We start from the raw sequence: 15,794 nt of genomic DNA, 5'->3' as shown, positions 1-15,794 counted from the left end.
ATAAAGATTTTTAAATTGTATATATTTTAAACTAAGCTTTAAAATTATAAATAAAATATTTTTTTTAAACAATAGAAGAATAAACTTTTTTTATACAATAGAAAAATATTTTTTTTCACACATAAAAATGTTAGTATATATATATAAAAAAAAACTAAAAATGGGCCCCTTACAAAACTGGGCCCTGGGCGTGGGCCCTGCTCGCCCCACCCCAGGGCCGGGCCTGCCAACGTGTATATGTATTTGTGGGTTGTTATTTAACTGCATCTATAATTCAAAATCATCCTCGTATTTCTAGTAGGATCAAAAAAAAAATAAAAAAAAATAGGTCGATGTAAATAGAAGTATGATTGTGTGTCAATGTGGAATATGACATGTGTGCACTAAATATTATTTATTTACCAATTTACGTGAAACAAAGTGTTACCCATTTTATTGGAACGTGTCTTATGAAAAGGATGTGTATAGTGACAATTAATTTCAATTCAAATGTAGTGATGCATGCACAAAGATTTTTCACACCTTTAATTTGATAAATTATTCAACTAAATTGCCTTTGCACGAAATGATGGAAGATTTTCTGGCATTTACTAACTTGTTTATAGTTTATTATAAATATATTATAAGAATATAATATTTTCAATAAATAAAAGATTTTCTTAAAGTTAACTAAATTATTGATGTGGAACGTCAACTTCGATTAAAATTAATTTAGAGAAGAATTATTATTGGTGGAAATATCGAAGGACATTATGGGGAAATTAAGGTTTCTTTCGGACTCTATCTCAAGCGAACAGGCTTAAGGAACAAAACTCATGAGCTAAGCCATGAATAATCTCGGATTTCAACAATCCAACATCGTTTAAATTTCTAAAAGTTCGTTTTTGATATTTTAGAAGAGTTATAGATAATTAATATTGAATCATAGGAAATTTGGATTAAGATTCCACAAATTGGGGTGTTCCTAGAATTACGAGATTTACTTGGATCAAACTTTAACTCGTTGTTGCTGTTTATGACAATTTTTAATATTTTTCTAATTTAATTAGAGTTTTCAGTTCCATTAGTATAATTTAATTAGATTCCAGAATTTGTGGTGGATCCGAGAGTTAATTCGTTTTGTATTTCGTACAAAATAATTATTTTTCACAATTTCGTTCTACATCAATTTTACATCAAAGGATTATTCGTTATGATAGATTGTAAAGTTGAAAGATGACAATGAAACAATATGGACATAAAAGACTAAAGTAAATCTAAATAATAAGATTAAATTTATTCGTGAAATTTTGCCTTTCAGAAAATACTTTTTTTTTTTTTTTAAATAAAAAAAATAGAAGTTATCACTTATCAGTAATGCAAAAGGTAATAATAGTATAGTCCATATTTAATTAGACTCACCTAATTCGGCTTTTAGACCCATAACTGTTTTGGGCCACAAAACTAAATGTTTAATTTTCATATAGCTACAATTTTCATCAATTTCAGCCCAATTCAAATAATCCGTTGAGTAATTTTATTTTCTCAAAAAAAAATTCCATTTCTACTTTTTTCTTTTCTTTTCTTTTACTTTATTAATTATTAAAAAGAGCATATTACCCAAATAAACTTATAACTGATTTCCACATCAACACACAAAATTGAAAATAATAATTTAAATTTATGATAATAATAATCCTAAACACTTCGATCCAACGCAAAATCGGTCAGCTTCGGTTTATGGCAAAATTTATTGACACATATTAAAAAAAACTACGGTAAATTACAACCACTTTTGAGATATGGTAAAATTACGAAAACCCCCTTCTATTTGGGTAATTACAACAACTCATTAACTATAAATTTTCTTACACGTCCATCCTTATGGTTTCAAATTTAGTGGAATCTTCTTGATTATATTGAACAATATCACTTTTGTACCCGTTTCATCCTGTTGGCGCTAAATACCTAACACGCAAGTGCACGTATCGCAAACAAGTAGTAAAAGTGGACTCGTGAGAGTCGGATGTCGATCCCACAGGGAATACTCAAATTATCTAATCCTAAGTACCAAATTCTAACAATCACGATTTTTATCCAGCCTACGCAAAGTTGTCAAATTTAATCAACTAAATAATTAAACTAATTATGAAAGCAATTAAACACGAGAAAATATCAATAAAAAACGGACCTAGGATTTTATCTTCCCCCTATGCAAGAAGTGCTCACCTAAAACCCCTCAATTATGAAATATATGATTCATGATTATTAACCCGAGACACTAATTTACTCATAATCCGATGTCGCGTGTATTATGAGTCTATTATTTATAAACGGTTCACTATATGTCTATGCAAACAAATTATGAATAAAGCATTAACTAACAAGTCTCGTAAATGGCTACCTAAGGTGATATCTGTATGTCTACGACACCGGATGCAATTGACACACTCATCCGGTGAAAACTACTCGAATGTTCTTATACTTACCGTCTAATTATCTAAATAGCTCTGTCGAGTCAATCACAATAATCACAGATAAAGCACATAAATTGATCAAGTTCATGCACTAACAATCATAACAAGTATAAGAAATAATCATAAAATCATAATTGCATAATCTCAAGAAAACGGGTTCACCATCCCTACATAGGGTTCCAACAAAATCCTAGATTAAAAACTTAGCTACTCATGTTCTCTACGAAAAACATAATAAAAATATAAAAAGGCATAGATTAAGAAAAGATAGATAAAAGAAGAATTGTGATGAAGATTTGTCAATTCTCCGTCTTCGATTCTTCGTTCTCTCGCTCCTGTCGCTCCAAGGTTGTGTTAAAAATCCCTAATTCGTGCTTGGTTTGGGCTTAAATAGATGTCCCAACTTGGTAGAAAAATTTAAGTTTCCTTGTGTGATTAAAAGTCCAAAATTGTCTCCAGCGTGTTTTGGTACGGCCGCGCGAGAATCAGTGCAATTCTCACACGGCCGCGCGAGAATCGCCGAAACCTTCTGCCCAACTTCTGCAGTTGGCACGGTCGTGCCAAAAATAGGCTAAATTTGGCACGGCCACGCGGGCCACTTTTCAACCAATTTTCAGCATTTTTTGTTTTCTTCCGTTTTTGCCCGCTTTTGACATTTTTTGGTTCGTTTCGTCCCTGGAACTTCCAAATCGTCAAGTTGTACCTAAAATACAATAAACCACTCATTAAGCATCATTAAATCAATAAAAGTATACAAAAATCCTCGTAAGAAAGTATACATTGAAAATAAAATATACGCTCAACACATCCCATTCGAGTTCCACATTTTGAAGTAACATGATCATAAGATGTGTTTTTTGGCTTGTATATATCACATTGTAGTGCATCAAAAACTGTATTTTTACCTAAAACGAGTACAAACTAGAGCACATTCCACGAAATCTAGATGATTATGTTGAATTTGACACTATAAGGGTGGAGGGTGTAAGAAGATTCATAGTTGAGGGGTAGATGTGATTATCTAAATAAAAGGAGATTTTCGTAATTTGACCATAACTCAGGTAGGGTGGTTGTAATTTACCCAAAAAACTAATAAGTGTGAATGGATTCTAGACAACTCATAACAAATGACTAAAAAAACACTTTCATAAATGTTTTACCTTTAATTCTCTTAAGAGTAGTAAGAGCATAATTGAGAAAAACACAGTAAATATGCTTCATTGGAATCCTAAAGTGACAATTATTTATAAGTAACAAAAATTCTCTAGAAAAACAAATAAAATGGGAAGGTCCGAATGACAAAATCCCATGATTTTAATACATACATAAAATATGTTTTTCTTTATTGTAAGTGTAACTAATATTTTTACTTCAGAAAAATTTGAAAGAATAATATTAAAATAATTGATGATGGAAGTCTATTTTTTTCATCTTTCAATAATTTAACCATTTATATATTGTATAAATTTCTCATAAAATCAACAAATTTGGCATTTATACTTGATCTGTTTTAAAATAGTATTGTTAGTTTATTAGATTTAATAATGCGTTTGTAGTATACAATATAGTAATAGTTAATAACGTTAAATAAGAAAATTATCCCAAAAATGAAGTCCTAACTCCTAATTACTAGACTAATTAGTAATTATAGTTAGAAACTAGTAACCAAACTGTAAAAAATTCTAAAAGTTCATGTAGAAACTTGTTGATATACTTACTTCTAGAATGTATTAAAATATGAGTTCTACATATTCATCCTCAATTGTAGGATTAAATTAGTCACACACCATTAACTAGGGAGTGGAATACTATTTATAGGAGCTAGTAGAATTTCGAAACAAATTTTTGAAGAACACAACCTGACACTCTACAACGAAAAGGCAATTGTATGTACACCGGCAGTCCAAATAGTCCAAATAGGCGACACGAGCCTATCCACTCCACTCCCCGTATCTTGTTCAATTTTTCCATTCTTCTTTGAGCAAGGAACTCCCTTCCGGTTATTATATACGCTTGTTTTATTATAGCCGCGGACATAGTATCTCCACTCGTCTCCACTTTCGTTTTGACGACCTCGATCGTTGATTTCGTTTGAACACTGCAAAGGGAGTATTCTCCAAGACAATGCCTATCAAAGGCTCGTTGAGTGAATAATTGGACGACGAGTTTCTTGGCCAACGAAAACTCCGAAACAAATACAAAATCCCAACTTCGCTAATTCAAGAACCACAATCGGAACTTCTCCCGATTCCGCCGCCGCTGCCGCCGCCATGTGGCCCCCCGCCGCCGCATTGGCCGCCGCGTTGGCCTCCGCATTGGCTAACACTTTTTATACACTCTTTGTGTTTTGAATAATATTGAATATTCGAAGACGGGACCCGACTTCGGCTGCCGCCATATAAGAGGGTTTTCAAGAAGTACAAGAAAGAAGGGAAAGAGAAGTGGTGAGGATTCTCAAAAAGTAGAGTGAGAGAGAGGAGATTGAGTTACGAAATGGAGATTGAGTTACGAAATGGCAGTTGCATGTTTGTATAAATATATATATCGACAGTTGATTGCTATATATATTTAGGGATAATATGCTGCAGGTCCCTCAAACAAATCCTAATTAGATGTGGGATACAAGTCCAATATTTTTTTCGTAACTAAATCCCTCGTTATGTATAATAAATGAAGTAAAGGCTTTTTTTTTCAAATATCCCCATTATACCCTTAATTGTAACAGAACGTGTATTAACGTTACAAAGAGTTATATTGATTTGGTAAATCTCACGTTCCTTATAATTAGGGATCACATACCAATTTATTCACATAATCTTGTAACCGCATCGTAATATCATATCACTTCGATGTGAAGAGATTGACGGTGATATCAGTACCCTGGGTATTCTGCAAATCTCTGAGTTTCGTTCTTTCGTCTACAACCGTAAGAAGGTTCGATTTATATCGCTTTTACCAATTGATTGTGTTTAATTGATGCGATCGGTTATTTATTTATTTATTTATTTTTATTTTTTTGTAGTTTGCACATACAATTTCTGTAAATTTTTCTACTTTAGTAGCAGTATGTAAGAGGAGTGCTTTGTTTGAGTTTGGATTGGTAATTCATGTTGTTCTTTGCATAATTTGATTATATGGTTGTTTTTTGTAGTTTCATCAATTGGCACGGATTTAATTTTTTTGTTTATGTAATTGTTTTACAATAAATTTTGATTTTTGTTGGACAAACTGGTTTCATCATGTTTACAGGTTTCCTAGTATGTATTATGGTTTTTTATTCATTCTATAGGTTTCTGTCGTTTTTTGTGGTATGTACAGATTTGTTGTTTTTGCTGTAGCCATTAATAAGATTATATGTACTGTCATTGCTAAGTTTATATGCACAATATTTTATTGACATATATTATTTTTTGTGTTGATATTATGTCATATTATTATCATAATACTATTGAGGTACGACACCGCTGCTTTGGCACACTGAACTATATCAGTTGGCGGAGGAACGTTATAACTCGGTCTATGGGGTACTAATTGAGCTTGTTGCTGAAGTGGAGTTTTGGAACATAGCATGTTTGTGCGGAAAGTGGCGAATTCTGGGGTTTCCATGCGCTCATTGCTGCTTGTGTGTTTTACAAAGCGAACACGGAAGGATACAATTATGTGGACGACTACTTTCGTTTTTCTTCGAACAGACAAAGTTATGCTTAAATAATTTTTTCTTCTACTAGACCTAGTGCCGATCCTCTGTTGGTTGTGATTGGTCCGCCCGAGTTCCGATCCAAGCAAAACGCGGTAGAACAAAGACGAAAAGGATTGTTTCAAGGCGTGAGAGTGTAGCGAGGAGGATGAGGTGTAGTCGCTGCAACCAGGTTGACAGTCACAACAAGAAGACATGCACAATGCAATTGAGTAGTTTTATTTGGAGTATTTTACAGCAGTTGCACTACGATTATTATTGAAACTTAGATTGTCTTTTTTTAACTCATGGATTTTTGTTGCAGACTACTTCTTTTTTCAGCAACTTCAATTTCTTTATGACTGGTTGACTTTTTTGTTTTTGTTCCATGAATTTTATTTTGATTGAGTAGTTGAGTATTTAATATTTTATTTTGAAGTTAATTAAAATTTTATAAGCTTTTCAATATTTTGTTTTCTTCACAGGTTATTGTATTTGTGTTTGTTGATTCTTTATGTGTTGGATGAATTAATGTGTTGTTTTGTGGTCGTCGCTTTGTTTGTTATACACAATCTTACTTAATTTTGCATAGCTAGTTCACAGTTCATTCTTTCATTGTTGTTGGAATTTCAGTTTATGTATTAATTTCTGACATCATCCATACAATTTTTTTGGTGTTTCTGGCAATTCGTATTGTGAATGTATACAATTACCAGATACTATTGCAACGCAATTTCGATGGTAAACCATTACACGTTGTAATACAATACAGTACACTATAGAATACTATAGCATATTATAGTTGCAGTATACTATAACATACTATAATACATAACACAGTTTCCATAGTATACCACTGAACATTATATTACAATACAATATATTATAGTATACTATAGTACATTATAGGATATCTGATATATCATATTACGTATACCATGGCCATATAGTATGAATGTATTAACAGATTTCAGTATATGTCAAATGCTAAAGTATCTTTACTGAATAAATAGCAAAATGAGCACTGAATATGGGCATTAAATATTGTCAATATAACCATATAATTCTTATCACATAGAAACACTGCAAATGTCATTTGCACAAATGTTTACACCTGCGTAAAAAAACAAAAACAAACTAGCATGAACTTTTAGCTTAATAAATTTCGTAATTCAATAGATATTCTACAATGTTTCTTCTAATATTTGTAACCCTTTCATCAACATCTTTTATTTCCAACAACTCTTGAAGAAAATATTCTCTGATGATGTACAACACAATTACACTACAATCGTTGTTCTCAAATTTTTGTTGTGGACTAGTCTGAATGCTTAAATGTTCGCCGAAGGGGATATCACATAATTCCATATCTTGTGTTGTGATAAGTGTTCATTTTGCACAAATTTTACTTATCGAATCTTCGAGTTTTGGTCTTCAATCGTCCGAGTTTTCGGCTTTATTTGTACATATTATGTTGTTTTTGTTTTATTTATATTTTAGGTAAAGATAAGTTATTTTTGCCGATTCGAGACGATTTTGGAAGCGAAGCCGAGAACCAAACCAAACACGTGCAAAACTGCATTCTCGCGAATTGTGGCAGTGTTTGGTATTTCAAGCATAACTTTCTCATGCAATCTCCGATTGAGCTGATTCAAGTGGATTTAGAAATCTAACTTCAAAGGCTACAACTTTTGTGAAATGCACAATTGTCGAATTCGGACTGAAAAGGGGTGAAAAAGGTGTTTGAAGTTGATGCAGAGGCCAGATCGCGATCCAGAATCACCGGATCGCGATCTGGTGGCAAATTCCAGTAGCAACGAAAAGTTGGGGCAGATCGCGATCCGCACTTCCTGGATCGCGCTCTGGGAAGGCGGTGGGCAGTTTTCAAGGTTACCAGATCGCGATCCAAGAAGCCCAGATCGCGATCTGGGCACAGAAATCGAGACTAGATATTTTTCTTTGATTTCTCACTATAAATAGAAGGTCTCTTTTTCATTTTTCAACGTCTCGAACCTCTCGACCATCTCTCGACTTCTTCTTCGGTTTTCTCTTCGGTTCTCGCCAGTTCTTCGCAGGAAGCTTCGACGAGGGTTTCGACTCGGGTTTTTCATAAGCTTTTCTTTACGTTTAGTTTATAATTTCTCGTGTTCTTCATTTTGATGCTATGTTTGTAATGAACTGAGCATTTTCTTTTAGGGAAATGAAACCTTGTATATATTGATTTTGATTTCCACATCTGTGATCTATTTGTCGTTCTTTGATTCTGTTTATGTTTTCCTGTATTAAATGCTTTCGATTGTTTGGCCAACAATTGAATTGATTCTAAATGGGAATGAACTCGAGAGAGGATTTCTCGTTTGATTTTAGGAAAGCATAGCTCGGGTTGTGGAAACGGAGACGTGATGCACCTCGGGTAGCCCTTAAGGACTTGACCTAAATGCTCTCTTAATATCAGGTTCTGAACGGAGACGTCGGACCTGTGGGTAGACTCTAACTACACTAGAGACGGGGGTTAGGGTACTTTAGTGTCTGGGTTAGCGAACATAGAATTGACAATAGATTTCGATTTGTAGATCTTTATCGATAGTACACTGGTGGATTTTACCCTAGAAGCCATCACACGTCGGAATTCCTCGCGTATACTGGCGGACCGTTGTTTTTATTATTTTTTTTTTTCTTTTTGGCTTCATGTCATCTCCCATCTTTTTCTCCCGTCTAGATAAAGTTTAGGATAGTATAATTACGGTACTTGGTAGATTTAGGAACTTAATTCCCTGTGGATCGATATCTGGAATTCACTATTCTACAAAACGCGATACTGTACACTTGCGGTTTTTCATACGTAGGTTTTACGCGTATCATGTTGTCTTCTCCAAGTATGTTTTCTGCATGTTACTTATACAAGTTAAATATATATACTCATGTAAATTGAAAACAAATATATGAAGAATTAAATGTTCAATAAAAAATGCAGGGAATATAAAAAGGAATAAGTACGAATACTATACAGTTAAAGAGGAATAATTTTATGTTCAAAATGTCAGTCTATACAATGCATAGACACATATAGACAATCACACATTTAGGAGAGTTTACAAAAAGATGTAGACACCAACATAATGTATAGACAAAAAAACAGGGTACTTGTGTTTTTAACAAATGGTGTAGACATCCACATATGCTACAGGCTATGAGGACCCTAAAATGTTAAGAGTTGTATATAGTATAAGTAGTACAAAATTTGTTCATATCCATCTTAGTGTTGACATCACCAGTATCATAGGCATCCATAGATAGTCAAAAAAATTGTTGTACAATCAACTAATTAATTCACAAACAACACTTATTTGAACACAGTGTACTTATTTTGTGGTTTTACACAATTCACCACACACATGGCACACACAGACATTGTTTTCTATAACATCAATAAAATCAACCCGGTTTTTTTGTTCTATAAAACTACATAAATAAGGTATAGACTTTTGTAGAGACCCAAACTATGTTTTACACAATCAAATCACCCGAAATATATATTCAAACCCAGTTCTTAAAATGTTGTAGACGCCAAAAATACTATTTCACATAATCAACAAACAACCACACGAATTTGCAAAGACAACTATAGAAACATCTATACAATCAAATCAACTATTATTGTCCTAATCTCGCAATAACTCTCACACACAATCAAGCCATTTAACATATACATCCAAAGTAACTACATAGTAATCATAGACACCAAATAATCTTATGAATACACTCAAACAAATTACCACACATGTATCATTCTTACCAGGGTCTAGCGCGTTTATACCTTGTTGTACTTTCATCCTCATCTCTCCTGCAAATTTTTCCTTGTTGAAATTCCTAGTTCTGAAATTGGGCGATAAGCGATGAGGACTCCAAAACAAGAAAATAAAATAAAATACTTACTTAATTTGTTGCCAGACATGGACATCTGTAGGGATAACGAAAGGTTTTGAGTGGATTTTTCTTCGCCTTGTTTCAATTTGTCGCTTAATTGTTAGTAGAGCTAAATGTGTTGGTGAGGATCAAACAGTGCATAGACAATCATAGACTAGCACAACACCCGTAGAATACCACAGTTTTACATAGATAATTTAAATATCTGCATAAGCCTAATTAACTCATACACACATTTCATTAAGAAAAATTTGCAGCTATTTATTATCACCCTTACATTGTGGGTCTACAAATTGTCCACATATATTCACCGTACCGGTAGATTCCAGTTAGGTGATGCAGTATATAGAGGTCAAGATATTCATTCAATATACAATTTTATTCTATCATGCTTACTATCAGCCAAAATAAACGAATCCCAGCACTACCCCATAACTACAATCGGATGAAACACCTACCAGTTTACAGACAACCATAGAAAAGTAGTGGAAATTTCACAGACTACCATAGAAATATTACAACATAAACTACAATAGCAATTACTATGCCACAGCAACAAATACCCAGAAACATATTCAATATACAATTTTCTTCTACCAACTAATTTGTAATCAGCCAAAATAAACGAATCCCAGCAATACATAACTACAGCCGTACAAAATACCTTACCAGTTTACGGAATACCATAGAATTGCAGTGAGAAGTTCATAGACTACCATAGAAATCTTAAACATAAACTACCATAACAGTTACTACACCACAGCCTACTGCATATTCCCATAGACTACAATAGAAATACGCCTAAAAATATCACTGACTATAACTATAATTGAAAAAATATGCAGAATGTGAACACAGATAAGTAAATTCCAATTACAGATTCAAACCACCAAACTATTTTCATAGACACCCAATGATTGAACATAATGAAACATAAAATTGCACATATGCACAATCTAATCTGGATCTAGCACATTTATGTCCTGCTGACCCTTCGTTCGCATCTCCCCTGCATATTAGATTGTGTAAAAACCCTAATGTTTAAGTATTCAGAAAAAAAATTCAAAACAAAACTCACTCGATCTGTTGCGTGACGTAGATAATCGTAGACGTTTGTGGAGACGAGGAGTTGAATTTTGTTGCTGTATAGTACTTTCAGAATTATTGCCGCCGATTCGCAGTAGAGAAGAAGAGGAAGACGACCTTAATTTGGGGGAAAAAAGAGGGGGTGGTGGTTTATGGCACGGTTATTATGGGATTCAGGATAATAGAATCACAGAGATTTTTAAGGCCGAGATTGGTGGGATTTAATTTCAACTTACCAAATACCAAAATACACGGCGTTAATATCACCGTAAGGGTACTATAGGAATAATTTCACAAAAGGATGTATTTCTAATGTTTTAATTGTTGGGAAAATTGGTTAAAAATTGAGTCATGAACAATTTTTTATCAATGTTATTGTACGGTCTAATTGAGTATATAAATGAATTTTGGATTAGAACCAATTTTGTGGTGAATGAAAAAATTACTAGTCCAAAACATAAGGAAAGTGGGATTTTGAGTTATCCCACATTGGAAAAGTAGAGAAGTACTGAGCTGTATATATATAAAAAACATTGGGTCATGGGCTTTTAACCCATTGGGCCCTTATTACTCGAAGCCCATCTCGATTGGTCTGACTGGTCTGAATTGGTGCGGCCGAACCAATGCAAACCATTCGGCTCAACTCGAAATGGTGCAACTACTCCCAATTGGCTCAATTCGAAATGGTGCAACCATTCAAACAAAAGGTACCTTTTTACTCCAAAAGGACACTACTTTTCGAACCTTATAAATAGACCCTAACTTTCCCACAATTCCTCACTTCAATCCAAAAATAAGCCTACTGCATATTAAGCCTACCCTTCACAGATTCTCTCGAAAAGTTCTACACAAAGTACAGTTCGTCGTACTTGGGATTTGGAGTGCTCCTATTCCAAGCCTTGCCGTTGTATCTTGGGAGACGATTTCCATTTAATCCGTTAGCACCGTTGCGGGGAAATTTCGTCTTAAGGACAGAGTCAACTCGCCTCGGCAAATTTACGTTCATTGCAGATAATCTTTTCGTATTTTCACTAATTAATTTGTTCAACCAATTTACTAAATTCACTACCCGTTTTATGTATCGGGAACAACAATCTTAAGACGAAATTTTGTGATTTAGTAAATTATGTTTTCTGCACACGTTGGTAAACGAGATGGAGAAGAAGATAGTCTGCCAAAAATCAAGAAGTTACAAAGTACAATTGGAGAAAGTTCATTTTCGGACAGAACACGAAGTCCACATTCCTTCCCAATTTCGAAGGTTTTAAAGTCCGAATATGGCAAATTAATATTTCACAAAAGTTGTAGATAATCAAGTTAGCTTTCCAGAACATGTTAAATCGTCACAATCGGAGATCGTACGAGGAAGTTATGATGAAAACACGAAAGGGTGGCAGAACTGCCAATGCACCTTTTCATGAAAAATGCAACCGTTCGTGACCAATGCAACTTGTCGCATATTAATTCCTCACCAATGTCCAATGCACGAAATTTTGGTGAAAGAAGACTGAATCGAAGAATAATGATGAGGTTTTATATTATTTTCGATTCATGAATATTATTTAATATTTTTTTTTGTGATTCCATTGTAGGTGCATTTTTACAGCACACCTATTCCGACTTCGAGGCTTACTTTGATCATGAACCAGTCCGAATCTCAGAAAATGTGAAACATGAAAGTTGTAGATAATTTCGTTGGCTATTCGGATCATATTGAATCAACAAAATCGGACTTCAGACGAAAGAGATATGAATAAATCATTCAGCACTGCCGTAATATTGACACGATTTGGTGCTACCCACAAAATTTGAATTGGCGAACATATAATTTACGGGTACGCTTTTTAATTATAAGATATCTATTTATGCAATAAATTGATAATGCTATATGATATAATGGTGGATTATTGCATGATAGTTTAATTTTAATATGTGCAAGAATGGTAGACCATATACAATATATATGCTTTAATGAATATTCATTATGTTTGTGTATATACATTAATGATATAAATATTTTCTAAATGCAATAAAGTGATAGCGTATATGTTAATTATTTAAATAATTTTATCATAACCCGCATGATATGTGCTATACTACATGACATTTCTCATGAAAATGCAATATTTATTTGCATAAATTGCATATAGTTTGATATGGGATTAACTTTTCATTTGATGTGGAACCATTCAATTGATATGTTATATGAAATTTTTGAGTACGTGATCTTATTAACGTTTTTATTATTGTCATGATCGATTAGACTTGTCTCGTATATTAAGTATGAGTTACTTAGTAAGAGGAACATTATTATACATATTATTATTTGCGTAAGCCATACTAATTCCTTAGAATTGTGTTATTGCATGGACATGCATTGATTACGTGCTATAGAATTTTTATCAATTCATTATGTTGGACATGAATTTATTTATGCCATGAAATATTATGTTCAAATTTGATGTTATTATATACTCGTGTGTATACTATGTATATGTTGATATAATATGCTTGATATATTGTTTCTTTCTATGATCAACTAGTATGAAAGACGTGCTCACATGTCAAATATTATGTTTATTATAATATTGATGTACATATGTTTTATATATATGAATCATACTACGGTTTAATTAAAAGCATGATTTGAAATAAAATAGAAAGAAAGAGAAGCTCAATTCATGAGAGCACATGAGTAGTTCTTGTCTCAAGAACATAAAAGAAGATCGACTCGTTGGGTTCGATTTGATTTGATATCACATTTGCAAAATAATGATCTACAATGTGAATGGATGAGATCGGATTTTGATTTTTCAAAGATCCGAAATAGTTGTTAACAACAATGGATGTTTTGTTGAAATAAAATTCGAGCAGTTTAATTAAGAGCTCGTTTTGTAGAATTAAATCGTTGGATTTGACTGAATTTTGAACAGCATGTTTAGGACATGCAATCCTAAATTATGAATGATTAAGATTAGAATTTATATATTCTAACTTTAATGTTGAATAGTGGAGATCAACCACCATTTGAAGAGATTAATATTCTCTTGTTTATTGACAAGATTTAAGTATCTTGACGAATTTTCTCTTTTGAGGAAAAGGAAGAAATCTTACTATCTCATTTGTTGACAAGATTTAAGTATCTTGAGAATATTTCTCTTTTTGTGATTTCTTGAAATACAATTTCTCTTGTAATTAAATCATATTGGTGATCCAATATATTTCTCTAACTAAAGAAGAAATGTATTTTATTACATTGTGTATCCTTATTGATAAATAAAAAATAAGGATTTCAAAGCATTTAAATGCTATCTGAATGAAAGTTGGAAAATGCAACTTTGACAAATGAATTAAAAAATGAGTATGGAAACTCTTGAAAAAATTTATGGATATCATAATGATAAATTCTAGAATACATACTCTAGAATTTGTGGGGAAAAATAGATATTCCGAGCTAACCACATTAATATTTAGAAATGTGGGGGTCTTTAGGCCCTAAACACATAAATTAGATACCCCGAGCTAACCACATTAATATTTAAAAAATGTGGGGGTCTTTAGGCTCTAACCAGTAATCGCATTTATATTTAGAAATGTGGGGGTGTAAGGCCTAGTATAATTAAGTGGATTGATTATATTGTGTTTTCTTGTAAAATAAGAAAATAAATAAGTTCGTAATAAAAGAACTTATAAATGTGTAAGTGGTAAATCATCAAAGTGATGAACAACCAAGTTAATATATGTGTGAGTGGTAAATCATCAAAGTGATGAACAACTAAGTTAATATATGTGTGAGTGGTAAATCATCAAAGTGATGAACAATCAAGATACAACAAGATGGCAAAGAAAATCAATACATGAGTTATAAAATGAACGATGGACAATTGTCTTCTTTCAAGTAGTAAATGTTGGCCGAAAACCTACACGCAAGTGCACGTATCGTACAAGTAATATAGTGGACAATTAAGTCCGGATATCGAACCCACAGGGAATATTTAATTATCTAACCCTAGACGCTAAATTCTACCAATTATTATCAAGCCCACCCTACACAGTCGAAAGATGATTAATAAACTAAATTAAACTAAAGCAATTAAAACGACAAAAACAAGAAAGCAATTAAAACGAAGATTTAATCAGATAAAACAAGCCTAGGATTTTATTCTTCCCCCTATGTGATTATTATTCCCCCAATTCCTTCAATTATGCAAGCAATTAACCCGAATTATTAACCTGAGATGCTAAAATAATCATAACCCGCTTCCGCGTGTATTACGATTCTAATACTCTAGATTCAATTACTATATTCCTATGCAATTAATTCTAGAGCACAGCATTAAGCACAAATCTCAATAATGGCTACCTAAGAGATTAACTATATTCCTATGTTAATACCACAAAGGCTCTTCTACCACAGTTCTAATTATTAACCCGATCTTCCGATTCATGCGATTAACAATAACATAGAAGCACATAAGTTGATCAAGTTCATGCACTTAATAAAACAAGTATAAGAAATAATCCGGAATTAAAACTTGCATAAAATCATAGAAAAGGGTTCATAAATCCCACATAGGGTTCCAAATAAAATCCTAGAAATAAAGACTTAGCTACTCGTAGTTCTTATGATAAATAAAATAAAATATATA

The 15,794-nt window shown here is 32.8% G+C and overlaps 2 long non-coding RNA genes across 2 annotated transcripts; one reads left to right on the top strand and one right to left on the bottom strand.

The window, feature by feature from the left end:
- The first annotated feature begins 5,210 nt into the window (after positions 1 to 5,210).
- LOC148767775 (uncharacterized) lies at positions 5,211 to 6,540 on the top strand. Its single transcript, XR_016033918.1, has 2 exons — positions 5,211 to 5,390; positions 5,910 to 6,540. It is a non-coding gene; the product is annotated as an uncharacterized LOC148767775 (long non-coding RNA).
- Positions 6,541 to 8,988: 2,448 nt separating this feature from the next.
- Positions 8,989 to 11,313, bottom strand: LOC148767774 (uncharacterized). Its single transcript, XR_016033977.1, has 4 exons — positions 11,138 to 11,313; positions 10,069 to 11,068; positions 9,929 to 9,976; positions 8,989 to 9,017 (listed from the first exon to the last, which is right to left on the bottom strand). It is a non-coding gene; the product is annotated as an uncharacterized LOC148767774 (long non-coding RNA).
- Positions 11,314 to 15,794: the final 4,481 nt, after the last annotated feature.

Source organism: Erythranthe guttata, chromosome 10 (assembly GCF_056151865.1).
Source record: "Erythranthe guttata isolate IM_541 chromosome 10, IM_541, whole genome shotgun sequence".
NCBI classification, from domain to species: Eukaryota; Viridiplantae; Streptophyta; class Magnoliopsida; order Lamiales; family Phrymaceae; genus Erythranthe; species Erythranthe guttata.
The sequence above is the reverse complement of the archived record's forward strand: the minus strand, read 5'-3'. Positions and strand labels throughout refer to the sequence as shown.